The following is a 22,477-nucleotide window of genomic DNA, read 5'->3' as shown; positions in this document are numbered from 1 at the left end:
ATCGCAGCGGAGGTGATCAAGGGGGAACCGTCAGCGTCTCTCAGTCTCCCAATATAGGTCGTTGCGTATTGCCCCTTGGCCAGCCAGGCCAAAAGCTTTCCATTTTTGTCCCCGTATTCGAACACCCTCTGGGCACTACACAGCATGGATTTTTTGGTTAAGTCAACCGTAACAGCGATAATTCCCTAAGTGTACATTGCCAGGCAACATAATTAGCAGAGCTCGGACTATCCACAAACCTTCTCTCCTGCTCCTGGGCATGATCCTCCAACTGCAACAGAGACTGCACATAATCCCTCCTCCTCTTGGCTATTCTCCTAATGTATTCACCCCTCACCCATGCTTTGAACGCATCCCAGGTACACAGGGGACCAGCAGAACCCGCATTGTGTAGCCAGAAATCACAAAGCACCTCAGGCATCTCCTCCTGGATCCTCGCCTCCATGATCCATATTTAGACAATCTCCACAACCTCTGACCCCCAGGGGGTCCCACCTGAACCGTAACCAGTAATGGCGCATGATCCGATATGCCCGGTAGAGACCGTCTCTTGCAACACAACAGAGGATGCAAAGGCCATGTCCAACCGGGACAGCATCCTGTAAGTCGTGGACAGGCAAGTAAACTGTGCGTCAGAGGGGTGGAAATGGCGCCACAAGTCGGTCAAACCAAAGGCGGAGGCCCAGTAAGACAAACCAGCATTGGGGGAAGGGGAGGAGTGAAGCCTATCCAAGGTCCTCGACATGACCAGGTTAAAATCGCCTACGAGCAGCACCCTGCTCACATCAAATTGGACCACAATTTGCATTAACCTATGAAGTAGCGCAGTGTCAGCAGGGGGGGTAAATAGATTCCCACAATAACATAGGTGATGCCAGCAATCAACGCATGTATCAGAACATAGTGCCCATCTGGATCAGTTCTAATCGTCATGGGTTGAAAAGCCAGTGACCTATGCACCAACACACTCACTCCCCTTGCATAGCTGGAATAGGAAGCATGGTAATGAGCACCCCCCGCCCTTTTGAGTCCCAGGATCCTAGTACCAATCAGGTGTGTTTCTTGCAGAATACATATCTTGGGGTTGTGCCGTTGTATATATTTAAACACCAGAGACCGTTTTATGGCAGAGTTGAGGCCTCGGACATTCCACAACAGAACTGTAAAGTCAGCCATAAGCCCCACTCTGCCATAAAAGAAGGATACTCATACAAAAAAGTCATCCATGTACATTCCAAGGCCCGCAGATCCCTAGCAGCTCCAGTCCCTGCGAGCTCGCCACACTCCCACAGCCCGGATACTGGGCGCCCCCGGATGGGCACCCGACGTACACAACCACTAAAATCACCCTCATACCAACCATGCTTAATAAAAAACTTTCAAACCATAGAACAAATAACCCGTGGGCAACAACGGTCGACCAGGCCCCCCCCACCCTGTGCACCCCCAAACAGTAGGGGGCCCAAAAGTTTATTGAACCAAGTTCAGAGAGGGTGAATGGGAAGCATGGACCCACTCAGGACTACCCTTCTCTTATAAAAATACCCAATGGTGCGTGGGGTACAACAAGCAAAATAGGCAATGTCTCCATAATGAGTTGCTGGATCTTCGACAGAAAAGGAAAAGAAATCAAAAAGAACAAGGGGGAAAAGAAAACTATAAGCGGATAAATTGAGAGGGAGGGGAGGCAAATAAGTCACAGTCAACCGAAGCTGCATAGGTGTCTGAGGCACAGTAGCCAGACAGCAAGGGTGACACTGGGGCTGCGGATCAGGTCCCACTGGAGGGGAGGCATGGACGACATGGTTCAGTGCGGGTAGAACACAATACCTCCCCACGATGCAGTCTCGAACATAGCCGCAACCCTCACAGAGCCACACTCAGGCAAAAGCACTCCCAGAACTGAGGTAGCCGGGTCTAATCACTGGGGTAGAGTCTCCAACCATGCGCTGGCATCCTTAGGGTTAGTGAAGATATTCACCGTCTCCCCGTCAACTACCCGCAGCTTGGCTGGGAACAGGATAATGTAGCTTATATTCTTGACCCGGAGAGCAGCCTTGACAGCGTCGAAGGACCGGCGCTGTCTCTGTGTCTCCAGTGTGTAGTTGGGGAACAACACGAGTCTTGCATGCGGATAGGGCATGTCGCCCGCCAACCTGGCCTCTCTCAGAAGTTCATCCCTGTCGCGGAAATTCAGTAGCTGGAGAATCAGCATGCGGGGGGTGCTCCCTCTGGACCAGGCTACCGTGGAACACGGTTGGCCCTCTCCACCGTGAAGTATGACAACAGTTGCGCAGCAGGGAGGACCGACCGCAACAGGTCCTCCGTGAAGACAGTGGGATTCCGGCCTGCCACCCCCTCCGGGAGCCCAACAATATGCAGGTTTTTCCTCCGACTCCAATTCTCTGCGTCCTCCGCTCGATATTCCAGCACTCTAACCTTCGTCTGAAGTGCTCCTATGGAGGCCTCGTGGCTGGTCACTGCATTCTCCGCGTCTCCAACCCGCTGCTCCAGCACCGATATTCTAGAGTGGATTTTGTCAAGGTCCTGCCTCAGCAGCCTGACACCAAGCTGCAGGGCTTCAATTTTATTTGGTAAGTGCCGCCTGGCACGCAGTAATTGCGGCCATCACCTCCAGTATCCCAGGCGGGCAGCCTCCTCATGGTCAGTTTGTGATGCCATGCTGCTAAAGCGCGTGGGCGTAGGCCGCCTGTCGGGAGACGGAACCTCCGGGAGGGCTTCTGTAGACAGTGGAAATTTCAGCTTCTTGCCCCGCTTCGGGCCCCCTGAGCTTCTAGAAGGCATACACAAGCTTTTGAGCCACTAATGGGGCAGTTATATCCAATTCCGGATAGCTAAATGGATTCTCCTCCAGCAGAGCTTAGGCAGCACGTCTGCTCAGTCCACCATCAGGGCCACGACCCCCCCCCCCCAGTGGTCCGTTTCTTTGTGACGTGTTGAAGTTCCCCATCCATTTCTTGTTGTCTGGCAAATGGACCTTTTCTCTTTCTTAGAGACCCATCTGTATGAGAAGAAGCTGAGGAAGAAGCGCTAGAGGGTATGTCCAAACTATAATCATGTTTATTGTGCTGACTCTTGGTAAATTTTTTCTTACTTCTCATCTTGGATTTTTTTTATCTTGGTGCCATCTATATGCTCGATTTTCGCGAAAAGCGTTTTTATCCCTCCAATATTTATTTTCTTTCTTTTGGAGAATGGTTTTACCACACTCCTTGAGAGGTTCTCTTATGCCGCGTACACACGACCAGACCGACAGACTTTTGACGGAGTTCTGACAGAGTTCTGACGGACTTTCCGAATGAACGGACTTGGCCACACACAATCACACCAAAGTCCGACGGATTCGAATGTGATGACGTACGACCGGACTAGAATAAGGAAGTTCATAGCCAGTAGCCAATAGCTGCCCTCGCATCGGTTTTTGTCCATCGGACTAGCACACACACGAGCAGATTTCTCTGTAGGAACTGGGTCCGGCGGAGTTCTTTCGGAAAAAAATTTGAAACATGTTCCATTTCTAAAGTCTGTCAGACTTTTGCAAATCAAAAGTCCGCTGCAGCCCACACACGATCGAATAGTCTGCTGGAATCATTCCGTCAGACTTTTGATGTTGAAAAGTCTGGTCGTGTGTACGCGGCATTAGTTTGACTTTCAAAACACTGTTGTTTTTATGTGTTTTTAGAGGGATTAAACAAGCATATAGAGCACTCATTTCTACATCTTAAGTGTTAAATTGCTGCCTGTATTCATTTTGCAATAAAAGCATCAGATTTTTTGAACAATCATTAAGGTGAGTTTCCCAATTTTTCTTTAGATCATTGGAGATATGATCCAAGATTGTAAAGATCTGGATTCTCAATTCTACTGGATTGATATTTTCCCTAATATACCGTTCTAATGACTATATGTGCCAGTGTAGAGCTGATTTTATCTCCAGGACTTTAGTCAAACTGAAGAAAAGTGAGGTTAGATCTGATGTAACTTGTTCCTTTGCTTGATAGCTGATTTGAATAGTGGACATAAGCTCCTCCCAGTTGTCACCCAGGAGATCCCCCATCTTCAAAAAAAAAAAAAAGGGAGCCGGAACAAGCATCAAAGAAAAAACAAAGAAGAACCCAAAATTGCCTCTGACCCAGAGAGTAAATCTGCGTCAAGGGAAACAGGGAATAAAACCTCCTAAAAGGGAGGAAGAAACCCTGAAATTCAATTTAAAATATATGTATATGTAGGGTCCATGCCAAGTTTAATGAGTCTGAAAAGAGAATTTGAGGTGTATTATGCACCCATTAAATTTAAAAATTAATTAGGCTCATGTACCCCTTCAACCTCTGCAGCAATGCTGGCACCACTCATACGTCTATTTCCATAGACAATCTCTGTATATGACTCTAAACACATGTACTCAACTTCTTTGCTCGACCATGGCAAGGCCTGATCTGAGTGGAACCTGTCCTGCTAAACTTCTGTATGGTCTTGGCCATCATGCTGCAGCTCAGTTTCAGGGTCTTAACAATCTTCTTATAGCCTAGGCCATCTTTATGTAGAGCAACAATTCTTTTTTTCAGATCCTCAGAGTTGCCATGTTGAACTTCCAGTGACCAGTAGGAGAGATTGAGAGCAAAAACACCAAATTTAACACACCTGCTCCCCATCTACACCTGAGATCTTGTAACACTAACGAGCCACATGACATCGGGGAGGGAAAATGGCTAATTGGGCCCAATTTGGACACATTCACTTAGAGGTGTACTCACTTTTGTTTCCAGCAGTTTAGACATTAATGGCTGTGAGTTATTTTAAGGGGACAGTAAATTTACACTGTTATACATGCTGTACACTCACTACTTTACATTGTAGCAAAGTGTAATTTCTTCAGTATTGTCACATGAAAAAATAAAATAAAATATTTACAAAAATTTGAGGGGTGTACTCACTTACACTTATACTGGCAAATATTCATAAAGGAACTCCTTGTTTTAACTACCTTTGTAAAACTACATTTTAATGCCTCCCACATAAGAACTTTAGGCATATATTAAAAACAACACAGTTATACTGTGCATTCACTATCAACTACTCAATGTATTTTAAATATAACTGTTGTGATTATATAATTTGTATAAGCTTCTTTTAATCCTCTGTGGAGAACAACTCACACTGGAAGATGTAGAGGCACTACTTTGAATACAGATGAGCTTATTTGCAGGCAGGTTAAGGGCATCTCCCAAGCCTGTTGTTTAGAGAAATTTTTAATTTTTAATGTTGCCCTTTAAGGGATAAAATCACATAAAAAAATGCAGATTTTTTAAGGTAAAAATTATGTGCAATTATTTTTATTTTTTTGAGCCTGTAAAGTATTGCTGGTGTCATACAGATCTCCTGCAGATGTCATTGTATCTGTGTGTCTGTACGGGCAAGCAGATACACTGACGGGAAGAATCTGTGAACTACTATGGCACCATGGTAGTTAATTGAGAACTACAATCCGACGGCCGCAGAGGATGGTGGAGCTTGTAGTTCATTCATACACAGGGCTGTGTGAATGAATGATGTGGCTATGTGGGTGAAGCCCTGCACAACTGATGATTCGAAAAACTGACAGCTAGTAGGGGGAACTTCTCCCTGTACTGCCAGCGAGGGGGAGGGGGGGGGGGGATGGGAGGATTGGACAGTGGCTGCAGCATTGGGACACCCTAAAAACTGGTGGAGCATGTAAAATGTTCCCAAAGGTAAACTTATCCTAAAGAGTAACTCAGTTTGTGTTGTCCCCTGCCAAATGGAATAATAATAAAAAAAGAAACTATTTGGTCCATGTTCCCCAGGACAGTTACGACCCCCATGCCATTTATTTGGCAATCCCTTGCCTATTAGCTTAAAAAAGGGTAATTACTGTTTTTTTTAAACATTCAGCTTCCAATTAATTCAACTGTGTTTGGATTCTTAATTTCATGTTCAGCCACCCATCCAAAACTAAACCCAGGTATGTTCATCTCGCCATTAATTGTTACAGATAGCATGCAGCTCAACTACTTCTCTTCCAATGCCGTTAGCTGAAGATGTCACATTGGAATTTGACACTAGCAGCACACTATTGACTAACTGTTTATCACTAAAGCAATAATTTCTTCTAAAATGGCACAATTCCAGACATCCTTCATGTTACATTTTCTTATCTTCTTTTTTTGCCAACCTGTGTATACTGTATAATGAACTTCACTGATGCTGTTTATTGAATGTATTTTATTGTTAAGCCACTAGGTGGCAATGTGTGATTGAAAATAAAATACATTGGCATCTCACACCATTATGGGGAATAGCTTTTTTTTTTAAAACTCATTTTAAAATATTAAAATAAAAGTTAGATCGCCAATAACAAAGTACATTAGTGTTTCTTTGCTAACAGAAGTGATAAATCCCTCCACTGGTACAGTTATGATAAGAATAGGGGATGGGGGATATAGATCACTATATACAGTTTTTGTAAACCAGATCTGCTTCAGGCTTTAAGCTGCTCAGCATTTTTTTGCCAAAACCAGTGCCAGATTTATCATTAGGCAGAGGAAGCCTGTGCATATGGGAAGTGATGGCAGGTTTGCCCTGTGTAGACATCTGTCACACATATATTACCCATCATGAATCCAAAATCAACTATGTCATACAAGCATACTTGCACATTATCACAGTATTCGCACCCAAGGAACAACATTGTAACATCATGCCACCATCTCCTCCTCACAGAAGCACACATGCAGCCATCAGCTTTAAAAACTAAAAACTATGCCTCGCAGGCATTTGCTGGATTTATAGGGGGAGAGAGGAAACTGCCCTTGGGCCCCCAAACAGAAGGAGTTTGGGCGCCCCAGGGCAGTATATACAATATATATATATATATATATATATATATATATATATATATATATATATATATATATAGGCTGTGGTAATCAGGCACATTGGTGTTCAGCTGCCAGGGGTCTACTTAAGGCAGCTCCTCTCTTTCCCGTGGCTCGGCACGATTCTGATCCCTTCCTTGCTACCAGGTTGTTCCTGATTGCCAGATCCAGCCTGCACTCCTCTGCCTTGCTCTTGCCCCCTCTGCCTAGCTCCTGCTTAAATTCCCAGCCTTAATCTCCTCTACCTCACATCCCTGCATACTCTGTACCCTTAGCAGTATATTGTATATATTTGTATTTCATTAGTAGTTAGGTTTATTTGTTATTCTGGTTCTTGCTTTGGGGGTTTGGTTCTTGTTTGTCTTCGGTGTTATTCATGTTTGTTGTTTGCTGTGTTCATGGTTTGCTGTTTTTCACTGTAAACAAATATCACCTTAAAGAGGAAGTAAACCCGCAGCGAAAAAACGAAAAAACAAAAACCCCACACAACCATAGCATACTAGCTAATTATGTATCACTTACCTCAGATCGAAGCCCCCACATTGGTCCACATCTCCCCCTCCGACCACCGACATGTTGTCCCAGAGTGACTTCCACTGTGATTAGCCGGAGTCGTGATGACGTCACCCGGGAACGGCACAGTACAACTGAAGCAATGGCATATAGCGCCATTACTTCAGTTGTCTTAAGTGAGCATGTGCCGCATGATGTCGGCACATGCACATACAGGGATATCTCCTAAACCGTGCAGGCCTTATAAGCTTACCTGTAACATAAAGTTGTAAACAAGGGTTTACAACCACTTTAAAGATATATACTTTGATTGTTTGTTCCCAGTTCCCTTGTGTAGCTTTGTGTCTGGTCTCCTTAGCTGCTGATTCCTGACACTTTGTTACTAGCTTACTGGAGCTCTGAACACTTATGCGATTATCCTCCAAAAGTGCTGAATGCATTTATTATTATTATGCCATATGAGTGTTCCTTTCTGTTTTAATTTTTTTTTTATATAATAAATCTATTACACTATTGGAAGCCTCTTATCACTTTCCTTGATATTGCACATGTACTGTATGCTGGTACAAGGACATGCCAATCTGTTGGTGAGCTATCTACACAGAGTTCAAGACCATAGAGAGATGTGTGTTTGATTCCTTGGAGAGGAGATTATGAATGCCTTTCCACTTTCTTATAAATAGGTGGTTATTTTGATGCATTGAGCTTCAGTCCAGTCATGGGTGAGACTGCACTTGGAGTAATGATGAGATTGTATGTGTCTCCAATGGTTGGCTGTGTCATATCCTAACCCAATGGAGGTAGAGTGTTGATGGTAGGCAGAAAAGATAATAGGTAGATAACAGAGGACAACGTAGATATAGCTTTGCTAAAGCACTTTAAATTTTAAAAGTATAGCAAACAAAATATATATTGGTGATTTCATCCATTGGACATACAGTATGTAATTTAACCACTTTATGACCGCCGCACGACGATGTACGTCCATTTTTTGAAGACGGATATCTCGGTAACGGCAGCAGCTGCTGCCACAACCGAGATATCTATCTCTTCAGGCACCAGTCGTGTTTGCGATAATGATGGGCTCTGCAGCGGGTTTGCCGCGAGATCACCGTTATTGGCAGTGGGAGAGGTGTCATCCCACCCTCCCACTGCTCTCCCACGCCCTCCGCCGCCAGAGCCATCAGTAGTGGCGGAGGCGATCGGGTTCTTCACATTGCTTGGTATGGAGACGAGTGAGGGGAAGATGGCCCCCACCCGTCTCTACACCATAGCAGGGCGGAAGCGACGTCAAAACGTCACTTCCGCCCATAGCTCTTAAAGGCACATATTTTCAAATGACATTTTTTTTTTATTGCATTTAAGTCCAAATATGAGATCTGAGGACTTTTTGACCCCAGATCTCATATTTAAGAGGACCTGTCATGCTTTTTTCTATTATAAGGGATGTCTACATTCCTTGTAATAGGAATAAAAGCGATCCAATATTTTTTTTTTAAAGTGGTTGTATACCCACTTTTTTAACTTTTACCTACAGGAAAGCCTATAATAAGGCTTACCTGTAGGTAAAAAAAATATCTCCTAAACCTGTACGGTTTAGGAGATATTCCCCTCGGTATGCGCCGCTGACTGCAGCGGCGCATGCGCACAAGGGGGTTCTCTCCGTGAAAATCCGGCAGCGCTCGTCCGGCCGGATTTAAATCTCCCGCGCGCATGCGCGGGAGTGACAATATCGCGGCTCCGGCCACTCACAGCGCCGGAGCCGCGATACCCGGAAGAGACGCCGAGGGAGCATGTCGGCTCCCTCGGCGTGGATCGGGCGAGATGTCGGGGCCTCGTTCTAAGGTAAGTATTTCATAATGAGCTAGTATGCGGTGCATACTAGCTCATTATGCCTTTTGCTTTTCAGGTTTTAAAAATAAAAATAAAAATTGCGGGTTTACTACCGCTTTAAACAGTGTAAAAATAAATAAAATCAAGTAAAACAAAATAATAAAAAAAAAACACCCCATCCCGACGAGCTCGCGCGCAGAAGCGAATGTATATGTGAGTAGCGCACGCATATGAAAACGGTAGTCAAACCACACATGTGAGGTATCGCCGCGATCGGTAGAGCGAGAGCAATAAGGGAATTTTTTCCAAAAAAAGTGCGATTGTAAGACCGCTGCGCAAATACAATGTGAAAAAAAGTATTGCAATGACCGCCATTTTATTCTCTAGGGTGTTAGAAAAATATATATAATGTTTGGGGGTTCTAAGTAAATTTCTAGGGAAAAAAAACAGTTTTAAACATGTAAACACTGAATGCGAAAAAGAGGCTCAGTCCTTACGTGGTTAAACCATAATTCTAGCCAAAACTTTTTGTTTTGGATGCAAAAGGAAAGAGTGAGAACCTTTTGTCCCTATTGGAGAGGATTGCCTTTACATTCTGTCCCAGTAAATTGGTAACTTGGGTAGTAAGAGAAATGTTCAAGAAGTATAAAGACTAAAAGAAAAGCCACTCTTTTTCTTAGCATGGGTTAAGAGGTAGTACGTTTATTATGTTTTTATGGCCTCCTCTCTTAAGAGATTGCTTTTTCTTCCTGTCACAATACCTGAGGTCAGGGAACATCTTCATAACATGGATACAGAAAGCAGAGGACAAACACAGAGGCTCTAGTGCTCGTCTGCTGTATCCAAAATATAAAAAATTTGGTGGAATTACACTTTCCCAATGCTATATCTTGGGAATCCCATTTAATAAATTCTATTCACCAAATTCAGTAACTCATCGTTAAAATCAGCTATTTTAATTTTTGACTGTAATGCAATAAAAGTTGGGCCTATGGTAATAAATCCCTCCACCCGTGAAAAGGCTCACCCTCTGTAAATGATCCACATATAGGATTAGCAGCTCAACTTGGGCAGTTGCGGGATGTACATTTCACACCTAGGACACCAGTGTTCTGCTACCTGAATTATTCCACCTCCTAATGTCATCATTATGATGTCACAGCTATAGAAACCACCAACTTTATACAGAAATGCAATATACAGTAACATTACAGACAGGTATTTCATACAGCAAAAATGAATGTCATTACTAAAACAAGAAACCAAATTAACACATTTCAACAAGTCTCGTTTACCTGCAGCCACAGCTGCACCACATACATCATCTCTAGCAGAAACAGTTACATAGTTATTAAGGTTGAGTAAAGAGACCAGTCTATCCAGTTCAACCTGAGTGAGTGTCTACAATTGTCCCTATCCCCGTACATTGCACGCTTATATTGGTCCCTACCCTCAAGGAGCCCACAATCCAAGGTCCCCATTCATATACTAGGGCCAATTTTGGACAGAAGCCAATTAACCTACCAGCATGTCTTTGGAGTGTGGTGGGAAACCAGAGTACCCAGAGGAAACCCACGCAGGCACTGGGAGAACATGCAAACTCCAGGCAGGTAGAGTCGTGGTTGTGATTCGAACCAGCAACCCTTGTTACTGCTAGGTGAGAAAAAAATAGAAACCCCAATATTAAGCTAGTAAAATGACAATAATACAGTCTACCCCAGGTTTTCCATGGATTTTAATAGTATCTTTTGAGTTCTAAGGCCACAGAAACCCTGGGGATTATGGTTTAGCTTGTGCACTACACTACAGATTCGGTAGAGACTAGAACGCTCTCTGACCATCCAATCAAAGGACTTGAAAATGCTGAAGGTATTGTAGGTCTATAGATGACCCCAGCATCACCAACTCAAAATCAGTTTGAAATGGTTAAAGCAACAGTTTAATTGCCATTTATTTTACCTACAGGTGCCCACACTAATGATTCTGAAGGCCTGAAGGCAGATGTACATTGTCATTACACTGAAGTCTATTTGTGAAGGTCTGTGAAAGAATAGGGAAACACTGAATAGAACAAAACAAAGCAACTCAATAGCTACACATCCATTGAATAAGAATGACATGCATTTTTCTCATGAGCAATAGTGAGGAGAAATTAGAAATCTTTGCAGTGTTATTTTTAACCGGTTCCCGACCAGCGCACGCTGATGTACGTCGGCAGAATGGCACGGGCAGGCATATTGGCGTACAGGTACGTCCAATCTTCAATTCCGCCCTGCCATCGTGAGCGCGCCGCCGGCGGCGCGCTCTCGTGCCGGTCGGAACCCCCGTGAGTCCAGTCGCGGGTCTCGCGGACTCGATCGCCGCGGGCATACCCGCGATCGTCTCACAGGACGGCTGAATGGAGGAAATGCCGTGTAAACAGCATTTCTCCATTCTGCCTAGCAACTAGTGACGCTGATCTCTGCTCCATGTGATTGGAGCAGAGATCAGGGTTCCCTAAATGAAAGCCCAACCCCTCCACAGTTAGCAACACACCCCTAGGAACACTTAACCCCTACACTGCCACCCACTGGTTAACCCCTTCACTGCCAGTGTCATTTACACAGGAATCATGATTACTGTAGAAATGACAATGGTCCCAAAAATGTGTCAAAAATGTCCGATGTATCCGCCACAATGTCGCAGTCACAATAAAAAACGCTGATCACCGCCATTACTAGTAAATAAATAAATAATAAAAAATTATTAAATTATTATTATTAAATTATTAAACGCTATAACTTTTGCGCAAACCAATCAATAATCGCTTATTGCGATTTTTTTTTTACCAAAAATATGTAGAAGAATACGTATCAGCCTAAACTGAGGGAAAAAAATGTTTTTTTATATATTTTTGGGGGATATTTATTATAACAAAAAGTAAAAAATAATGCGTTTTTTTCAAAATTGTCGCTCTATCTTTGTTTATAGCGCAAAAAATAAAAACCACAGAGGTGATCAAATACCACCAAAAGAAAGCTCTATTTGTGGGAAAAAAAATTTGTTTGGGAGCCACGTCACACGACTGCGCAATTGTCAGTTAAAGCGACGCAGTGCTGAATCGAAAAAAGGGGTCTGGTCTTTGACCAGCAAAATGGTCCGGTCTGTAAGTGGTTAATAGGACTTTATAAGTATTTTTTGCCAAACTTTTCACTCAGCATTAAATGAAATAAAATAGGATTAGTTGGGAAGCAGAAGCAGCAGACCCATGTTTTTGTCTTGGAATAGTTCAGCTGTACAATATGTAGAGTGGCAGAGCAATGCAGAAGCAGGCATAGTTTTCGCTGAAAGTGTATGGGACAGCAGGCTCAATAACCTTTGAAATAAGACAAGCAGACAGGTGTTTGGATAATAATGGCCGCGGTTGTTTATTATTGGTTTCAAAATGTTGTACATAACTCATAAAAACTCATCCAATAAACTTAAAGCTAGCCCAGTCACTATGGCTCAGGCAGCAACACAAAATACCCAACACTTGAAACACTATAAGTAAAAAGCCATAATAACTTGTCCCCCTTTGCTGTTACAATTCTGTATTATTATTATTTTTTTTTGCAAAGGTGACTTACCACATAACAACAACCGCGACAAAATAAATGAATATAACCATACATAATTAAAATACATGTAAATACAAATTTTTTATTTTTTAGGGAGGGGAGAGAACACCACAGCTCTTCTTCTGAGAAGAATGAACCCCCTTTATATAGCCTCACAAACCCCAAGAAAACTGGTTTAAACCAGTTCTTCCTGGGCTTTTTCACATGTTACGAAGAGGGGTCACCTGTACCCCTCCTCAAAAACATGTGACTAACAGCTGTTTCCCCCGCTGGCCACAGGCTCTGCAGGGGGGAACTTGAAACAGCTGATCCAGCCGCTCTCCCATGAGGAAAAGGGGGAGGGGGCAAGAAACTGCCCTCTCCCTTTTCTTGTCATGGGACAGCAGGCTGGAATTTTTATTCAATAACTTTTGAAATAAGACAAGCAGACAGGTGTTTGGATAATAATGGCTGCGGTTGTTTATTATTGGTTTCAAAATGTTGTACATAACTCATAAAAACTCATCCAATAAACTTAAAGCTAGCCCAGTCACTACGGCTCAGGCAGCAACACAAAATACTCAAAAGGGCAGGAGGACCTAAGGCCAACTGCCCACAGAACCCCAACCTGCGGCCATCTCAACACAGTAATTTAAATCTACATTGAAAATATCCAAGCCAATATCAGACAGATGGATGCCATCCTGCCTGAAAAGGCCGGGGATACCCCCTTCCAGCTCCGTATGCCTAAAGGATAGCATTCCCAATCTTGATAGCAACTTGGATACTGCCCTATTCACTCTCTTCCTGATTTTTTCAAAAGAACGTACAGAAGGATAGGAAAGCCAATCTATCCTCCGCACAATTTCTGAAAAAAACCACTACTGAATTGGGAAATGATAACTGTATCTTCTGCAGATCACCCCTAATCCGAAAAATAAGGTCCAACGTTTTATAGTAACCAATATCATTACCACCTAGATGAATAATTAAGATATCCAGAGAGAGGGAAAATGAAGAAGAAGCTGTGAAATAAAAGGATTTAGGTCTGACCATAACATTCCCCTCTTTCCACACCAAAAAATCTTAAATTTAGAAGCATCCAATCCTAAATTTCTAGTATAAACTCGTTGCTGAGCTCTCTAATTCGCCCAATAGATGAAGGAGTGTCCAATCATCCACACAATGCAAGTGTTACCTGAAATAAATCATAGTATTGCATTATGACGAATATAAAGCAAATACCTATCCAACTTCTATCTACCAACTGTTTAATAGATCTAACATCAAAACCCAATCTAGCAGCCTCTGTTGCTGCTCCAATCTGAAAAGAATGCGACGATAAATGTTCCTGATCTAAATTGAAGGCCTTCAAACATCTCCTGAAAACACATAAGAACTGGTATTTAGTAAGGGTAACCCTGATTCATGAATGAAAAACTTAGAAAACCCCAAAGGCTTAATTGATGAATATTGACGTATCAGAGCCACCAGGCAAATGCTAGTACTCAGACACATATCTAATGTTAACCAATTACCTTTACCTACCTGATCCGTTTTGGATCTGCTAATTAAATTTTTTAATGAACTTTCAAAAATAACAACTTCAGACATGTGTATTTGAACCAGCTCAGATACCCTAAGCGCCGCAAAAAAACATAACTGAAAAAAAACGCCCGAAAAAGAACCGATTCAAAATGAGATAAACTAATTTTATCCATCACGGAGCAGAGCTCACCCAGTACTAGAGGAGTGATGGGCTTCCTTGAATCAGGCCTAAAATTATTCCTTTTGTAAACTTTTAAATCTTGTTTTATAGAAAAATACTGCATGCAAGACGGCATGTTATTGAATTTCAAGAAAAAAGAAATTCCCGACAGGGTTTTATGTATGTACGACCAATAATAATTCTGCTCAAACAAAGAACCAAGAAACTTCAATAACAGCAATTCAGACATGGAACCCAACGGTTCACCTAATATGTTTAAAAATTATTGATACATAAACCAAGCAGATTGATATCCTGCCCAAGTAGAAGGTGCCAAAGAATTGCTAATATTCAAAATAAGAAAAATAAAATAAAAAAACAGATTGTAGCTGTCATGAACCAAAGCATAACCAAGAAACTTTAATAACAGTAACAAAAGCTAGCCCAGCCACCACGGCTCAGGCAGCAACAACAAATAAACTTAAAGCTAGCCCAACCACCACAATTCAGGCAGCAACAACAACTCAGACAAGGAACCCAACGGTTCACCTATCATATTCAAAATTATTATTATTATTATTTTTTTATATATACAGAAACCAGGCAGAATTGATAATATAAATAGAAATAGGCCTTAAACCAGGTCCCATAAATTGATTGTCCCACACGATCCGCCTCCGGAAGTAGCTTGAAAAAACGCTCCACCTGTGAACGAGACAACTCATCCGCCAAATCATTGTCACATGACCTGGTACATGTAAAGCCTTTAACCAATATGTTCAAATGTAAGCATTTAAAAATCAGGTATCTTATAAGGACAATGACTGGTGGAGACTTGGATGTTAGACAATTAATAGCTTACATTACTCCTTTATTATCTGTACGTATCAAAATTATTTTATTTTGGAAGAAAGAACAAAGCTCAAATGCAACAATGATAGGAAATAATTCCAATATGACTATGTTTTTAATTTAACCCTTTACTAATCAAAAGACATGCCAACGTTCAGCGCACCAATGCTTCTGCCAAATTGCGGCAAAGCCATGCGACCCTGCTTCATCAGTGAAGAGAAGGAAATCCGAATCTAGAATGAAATCCCCCTGCCAAAAGGCCCTACCATTGTTAAATGTGAAAGAAATTTCAACCAAACCAGCAAATACTCCTTCACATCACACATGATAAAAGGGGGACTCTAAACCATATATAGCGAGGTAAAGCCTCCTGGAAAATATTCTGCCTTCAAGCAAGCTTTTTTTTTTTTTTTTTTTGATTAACTTGAACAATAAAGAGCCTATCTTCTCAATTTTTTCTTCTGGTAACCTAAACTCCATTAATCAGTATCAATAACGATACCTAGAAATTCCAGACAAGTTGAAGGCCAAAAAGTCCTCTCCTGAGCCAATGGGATACCAAAATGGTCGCAAACCTCAAAAATTTTCTGTAATAAATTAATACAAAGGAAAGAATCGGGAGGGCCTAAAAACAAAAATCATCTAAATAATGAATTAAAAATTGTGAACCGGAAATGGCAAAAACTACCCACTCTAAATGAAGAAAAAGACTCAAAATAAAAGCAAGACAAGGAACAACCCATAGGTAAACATTTATCAAAATAGAAATCATCAGTAAAGAAAAAAACCCAAGGGAATTAAAAGATAAAGGATTAATGGGAAGTAAGCGAAAAGCTGACTTGACATCCGCCTTTGCTAAAATAGCTCCCTTCCCCAACATTCTTAACTTTACTATAGCATCTTCAAAAGAAGCATATGAAACTGATGACATACTCTCATCAATTTGGTCATTAAGGGAATTGCCTTTGGGAAAAGATAAGTGATGAATTAATTTAAAAGAATTATTTTCCTTTTTTTTTTGGAACTACACCTAAAGGAGAAATCCTGAAATTTGAAAACTGAGGGAAAGAAAAGGGGAATTTGAAAACGGAGGGAAAGAAAAGGGGCCCGCCACCCTTCCTTCTGAAATTTCAAAATTAACCTTATCTAAAACTACTTGAGGAAACTTCTGACGAAATGCCTCATCAAAATCAAACCATGCCACTTAATGTCTAATGCAGGCCATACACGGTCGAATTTCGAACGAATTTTCTTTTCAAAATAAGAAAATTCATTTTTTTTTGTGATCCGATGATGCCACCATTGATTTTCGAAATTCAGCCGACCAAGCCTTCAATTTCACCTCATGTTGCTACAGAAAAGAATTTTCTTGGCTGGGAATCTTCTTTTCTCTCCGTAAATTTTCTTTTATCTCTGTACATTTTCTTTTATTATTACGTTTCTCGCACGATTCTCCCATCATTGATTAGAAAATTGTTTGTTTTTCTAAAAATTTCCAACATGTCCGATTCCTCAAATTTTATTTCCGCACGAAAATCGGCTGTTGCTGCAGCCCACTAATGGTGCGAAATTCATACGAAAATTCTTAGATACGATTTTCGAAAGAAAATTCTTTCGAAATTCGAAACGTGTATGGCCGGCATTAGTGTTGAAATAAACCCGTACTTTTTTCAGGTGATATTTCACATAAAACACCCGCAAAAATACAAAACGCCTGTAACCAGTTATTAATTTTTTTGATACAGGTCTACGTCTGTCGTCATCCTCTTTTTTTTTTTTTTTTTTTTATAATAAAATCTTTAGCGGAAGAAAAAAATGAAAGAATATCTAAAATTCCCCCCCGCCAAATTTTTTCCTTAACAACTGGACACAAATGAAAAAAAAAATCACAGGGCATGGACTCCTTTAAACAAATTTCCGGCAAGTTTTGTGATTTAGCATTACTATAATACACATTGATATTCTGTTCTAAATGAATTGGCAAAGCTGGAGTGCCATTAGCAGAGACACCACTAGGTGGCGACCAAACTCCCATAGCTGAAACGTCAGAGGCTAAAACATTACTTATAGCTGGCTGACAAAACGATTTCTGAATAGCTAATTCTTTAGACACTTTAGATAATAGATCTACCACACCATTTAATAATTCATTAACAGAAGGTTCATTCATACCTGCACTCCCTTGATGTAAAGCAGGCCCACTATCAAGCCCTGCTTCAGTGAAAGGCAGCATGGTCGGTTGCCTAGGTGATGCCTGACACTGTGGAGGGGGAAACCACTCCCTCAGAGAGGTTGCTCTGCCTTCCGTACCGCCTCCGGCCTCACCCACGGCTTCAGACGTGGATGCTCTTTCGCTCAGCTGGCCGCTCTGCCTGCCCGCTCCAAGCCTTCCCCTGCTCGCCTGCCCTCTGGTACGGTCCTGAAAAGGACCAGCTCTTTTCTGAATAGCAGGGCACGGCGGGTAGGCGAATAGCTCCGGCGGGGATTGCGCTTCCTTTTCGCCGCCCCATCCGACCGAACCGGCAGCGGCACTTCCTTGCTGACGTGCTGGCTCCTCCTCCACATCTTCGGGATCTGCTTCTTAACCACTTTCAGACCGGACCAATTTGCTGGTCAAAGACCAGAACACTTTTTGCGATTCGGCACTGCAGCGCTTTAACTGACAATTGCGCGGTCGCGCGAAGTGGCTCCCAAACAAAATTGACGTCCTTTTTTTCCCACAAATAGAGCTTTTATTTGGTGGTATTTGATCACCCCTGCGTTTTTTATTTTTTGCGCTATAAACAAAAATAGAGCGACAATTTTGAAAAAAAACGCATTATTTTTTACTTTTTGTTAAAATAAATATCCCCCAAAAATATATAAAAAAACATTTTTTTCCCTCACTTTAGGCCGATACATATTCTTCTACATATTTGTGGTAAAAAAATCGCAATAAGCGATTATTGATTGCTTTGCGCAAAAGTTATAGCGTTTACAAAATAGGGATAGTTTTATAGCATTTTTATTAATAATTTTTTATTATTTTTTTTTACTAGTAATGGGGGCGATCAGCGATTTTTATTGTGACTGCGACATTGTGGGGGACCCATCGGACATTTTTGACACATTTTTGGGACCATTGTCATTTATACAGTAATCACTGCTATATAAATGCAGTGATTCCTGTGTAAATGACACTGGCAGTTAAGGGGTTAACCAGTGGGTGGCAGTGTAGGGGTTAAGTGTTCCTAGAGGCGTGTTACTAACTGTGGGGGGGTTGGGCTTTCATTTAGTGAACACTGATCTCTGCTCCAATCACATGGAGCAGAGATCAGCGTCACTAGTTGCTAGGCAGAATGGAGAAATGTTGTTTACAACGGCACTTCTCCATTCGGCCGCTCCGTGAGACGATCGCGGGGATGCCCACGGCAATCGAGTCCGCGGGTCCCGCGACCGGACTCACGGGGGTCCCGACCAGCGCGGGAGCGCGCCGCCGCCGGTGCGCTCCCGATGGCAGGGCAGCAAATTTAAAGGGACGTACATGTACGCCCATTTGCCTGCCCGTGCCATTCTGTCGACGTACATCGTCGTGCGCTGGTCGGCAAGTGGTTAATGACGCAGCGACGGCTCCCGGGCTTCCACCACTGACCGCTCTCCTCTTCTTTCCTCTGGACCAGGACGGCTGACAGGCGGTGTAGCTCCCACCGGAGCGTCTTGACACGACGGGCGGGTAGGTCTAGGCATTGGCAAATCCAGGCTTCCCTCCTCTCTCATCTTCCGGCCTCAGAAGAGACTGTTTGTTCAGGGCAGAACCCAGAGAGAACACCACAGTTCTTCTTCTGAGGCGAATGAGCCCCCTCAGCGGAACCCCCTTTATATAGCCCCACAAACCCCAAGAAAACTGGTTTAAACCAGTTCTTCCTGGGCTTTTTCACATGTCATGAAGAGGTGTCACCTGTACCCCTCTTCAAAAACATGTGACTAACAGCTGTTTCCTCGCTGGCCACAGGCTCTGCGGGGGAACTTGAAACAGCTGATCCAGCCGCTCTCCCATGAGGAAAAGGGGGGGGGGCAAGAAACTGCCCTCTCCCTTTTCCTGTCATTCTTTCCAAAGTGAATTGCCCCCATCCATTTGTATTTGCAGTCCAGTGACAGCAGTTTCTGAAAAAATGCTTATACCAGTGCGCTATAAAAAAATAATGCTGGGTCTACTCAAAAAAATGGAGTCAACTATTTGCATCAGCTTTTTAACCAGTTTCCGACCAGCGCACGCAGATGTACGTTGGCAGATTGACACGGGCAGGCATATTGGCATACAGGTACGTCCATTTCTATATGCCGCCCTGCCATCGCGTGTGCGCCGCCGCCGCTGGGCTCCCGTGTGGGTCGGGACCCCCGTGAGTCCGGTCGCGGGTCCCGCGGACTCGATCGCCGCGGGGATACCCGCAATTGTCTCACAGGGAGGCTGAACGGGGAGATGCCGTTGTAATCAATTTTTCTAGTTTATAGCCAATAGGTTCAATTAAAGCCAACTCAATGTTTCCAGTTTCTATAAAATGTTAAGTTAGGAACACATATATTAACCTATTTTTTTCAAGTACCATTATCACCACCATTTTTCAGAGCACCCTACATCAGTCCCTGCCCTCAAGGAGCTTTCAATCTAAGATCCCTAGCTCACTCATATGCTAAGGCCAATTTGCACAGGAGCCAATTACCCTACCAGCATGTCTTTGGTGTGAGGGAGGAAACCTACACATGCACAGGGTAGAACATGCAAACTGCAGGCAGGTAGCTTTGTGGTTGGAATGTAAACCAGCAACCCTTTTACTGCTAGGTGAAGGTGCTGACCACTACTACACCACTGTGCTGCCCTATTACCTAGTTACTTAGTTTTAAGTGAAATTAACATAACATAACTTACTACATTTCTTTAACCACTTGCCGACCGCCGCACGCTGATGTACGTCGGCAGAATGGCACGGGCAGGCATATTGGTGTACAGGTACGTCCATGCCTTTCCGCAGGAGCGATCCGGGATGAGGGGGCGCCCATTCATTCATGGCCACCCCCTCGCGATCGCTCCTGACGAATGAAATGCTTCCCTTACATCACTTCCTCTCCTGTATTGTAAACACAGGCAGAGGAAGTGATGTAATCTCTCCTCGTGTTGGTCTTTTTCGTTCCGGCACCGAGGAGAGATGATCAGTGAGTTGCACCAACACACTACACTAACAGTAGAACATGCCAGGCACACTTTCACCCCCCCTTCACCCCCCGATCACCCCCCAATCACCCCTGCACCCCCAGTCACAGTGACACCAATTGCATTTTTTTATTTTATTATTGCATTGGTGTCATTTGTGACTGCAATAACTGTTAGGGCAGTTAGGGTTAGCCCCCTTTAGGTCTAGGGTACCCCCCTAACCCCCCCAATAAAGGTTTAACCCCGTGATCACCCCCCATCGCCAGTGTCACTAATAAGCGATCGTTTTTCTGATCGCTGTATTAGTGTCACAGGTGACGCTAGTTAGGCAGGTAGGTATTTAGGTTCGCCGCAGCTTTTTATAGCATCAGGGACCCCCATATACTACCGCATAAAGCCCCCTGATTGCCCCCTAGTTAACCCTTTCACCAGTGATCACCATATAACTGTTACAGGTGACGCTGGTTGGTTGGTTATTTTTTTATAGTTTCAGGGCACCCGCCATTGATTACCTAATAAAGGTTTAACCCCCTGATCACCCGGCGGTGATATAAGTTTGAGGGTCAGATAGGGTCTGCGTCGCCCCAGGCAGTGTCAGGTTAGTGCCAGTACCGCTAACACCCACGCGCAAAGCATACACCTCCCTTAGTAATATAGTATCTGAACAGATCAATATCTGATCTGATCAGATCTATATTAGCGTCGCCAGCAGTTTAGGTTTCCCAAAAACGCATTGTTAGCGGGATCAGCCCAGATACCTGCTAGCACCTGCGTTTAGCCCCTCTGCCAAGCCCAGCCCACCCAAGTGCAGTATCGATCAATCACTGTCACTTACAAAACACATAACTGCAGACAATGAACTCTGTCGTCTTCGTGGAGACCCTGCATACGACCTTAGAATGCCTGAAGGCGGTGCTTGGCTTTCGGGGCCCCGTACGCAGCTAGGCTCCCAAAAAATCCCACACACGTGGTATCCCCATACTCAGGAGAAGCAGCAGAATTTATTTTGGGGTGTCATTTCACATATGCCCATAGCATGTGTGAGCAATATATCATTTAGTGACAACTTTGTGAGAAAAAAAAAAGTTTGTGGCAAAATATAAAATATTACATGGACTCAACATGCCTCTCAGCAAATAGATTGGGGTGTCTACTTTCTAAAATGGGGTCATTTGGGGGGGTTTTGTGCCATCTTGGCATTTTATGGCCTTCAAAACTGTGATAGGTAGTGAGGAGTGAAAATTACAAATGTATGCCATTAGAAATCCTGAAGGCGTTGCTTGGATTTCGGGGCCCCGTACGCGGCTAGGCTTCCAAAAAGTCGACCACATGTTGTATCCCCGTACTCAGGAGAAGCAGCAGAATGTATTTTGGGGTACAATTCCACATATAACCATGGCATGTGTGAGCAATATATCATTTAGTGACAACTTTGTGTAAAAAAAAAAAATTTATTATTTTTTTGTCATTATTCAATCGCTTGAGGCAAAAAAATTAAATATTCAATGGGCTCAACATGCCTCTTATCAATTTCCTTAGGGTGTCTACTTTCCAAAATGGGGTAATTTGGGGGGGGGGGGGGGGTTTGTACTGCCCTGCCATTTTAGCACCTCAAGAAATGAGATAGGCAGTCATAAACTAAAAGCTGCGTAAATTCCAGAAAATGTACCTTAGTTTGTAGACGTGACAACTTTTGCACAAACCAATAAATATACACTTATTGACTTTTTTTTTACCAAAGACATGTGGCTGAATACATTTTGGCCTAAATGTATGACTAAAATTGAGTTTATTGGATTTTTCTAATAACAAAAAGTAGAAAATATAATTTTTTTTCAAAATGTTCGGTCTTTTTACGTTTATATCGCAAAAAATAAAAATCGCAGAGTCA

This window comes from Lithobates pipiens, unplaced genomic scaffold (genome assembly GCF_037356315.1).
Source record: "Lithobates pipiens isolate NorthernLeopardFrog02 unplaced genomic scaffold, aLitPip1_a1.2 Scaffold_19, whole genome shotgun sequence".
Taxonomy (NCBI): domain Eukaryota; kingdom Metazoa; phylum Chordata; class Amphibia; order Anura; family Ranidae; genus Lithobates; species Lithobates pipiens.
The sequence above is the reverse complement of the archived record's forward strand: the minus strand, read 5'-3'. Positions refer to the sequence as shown.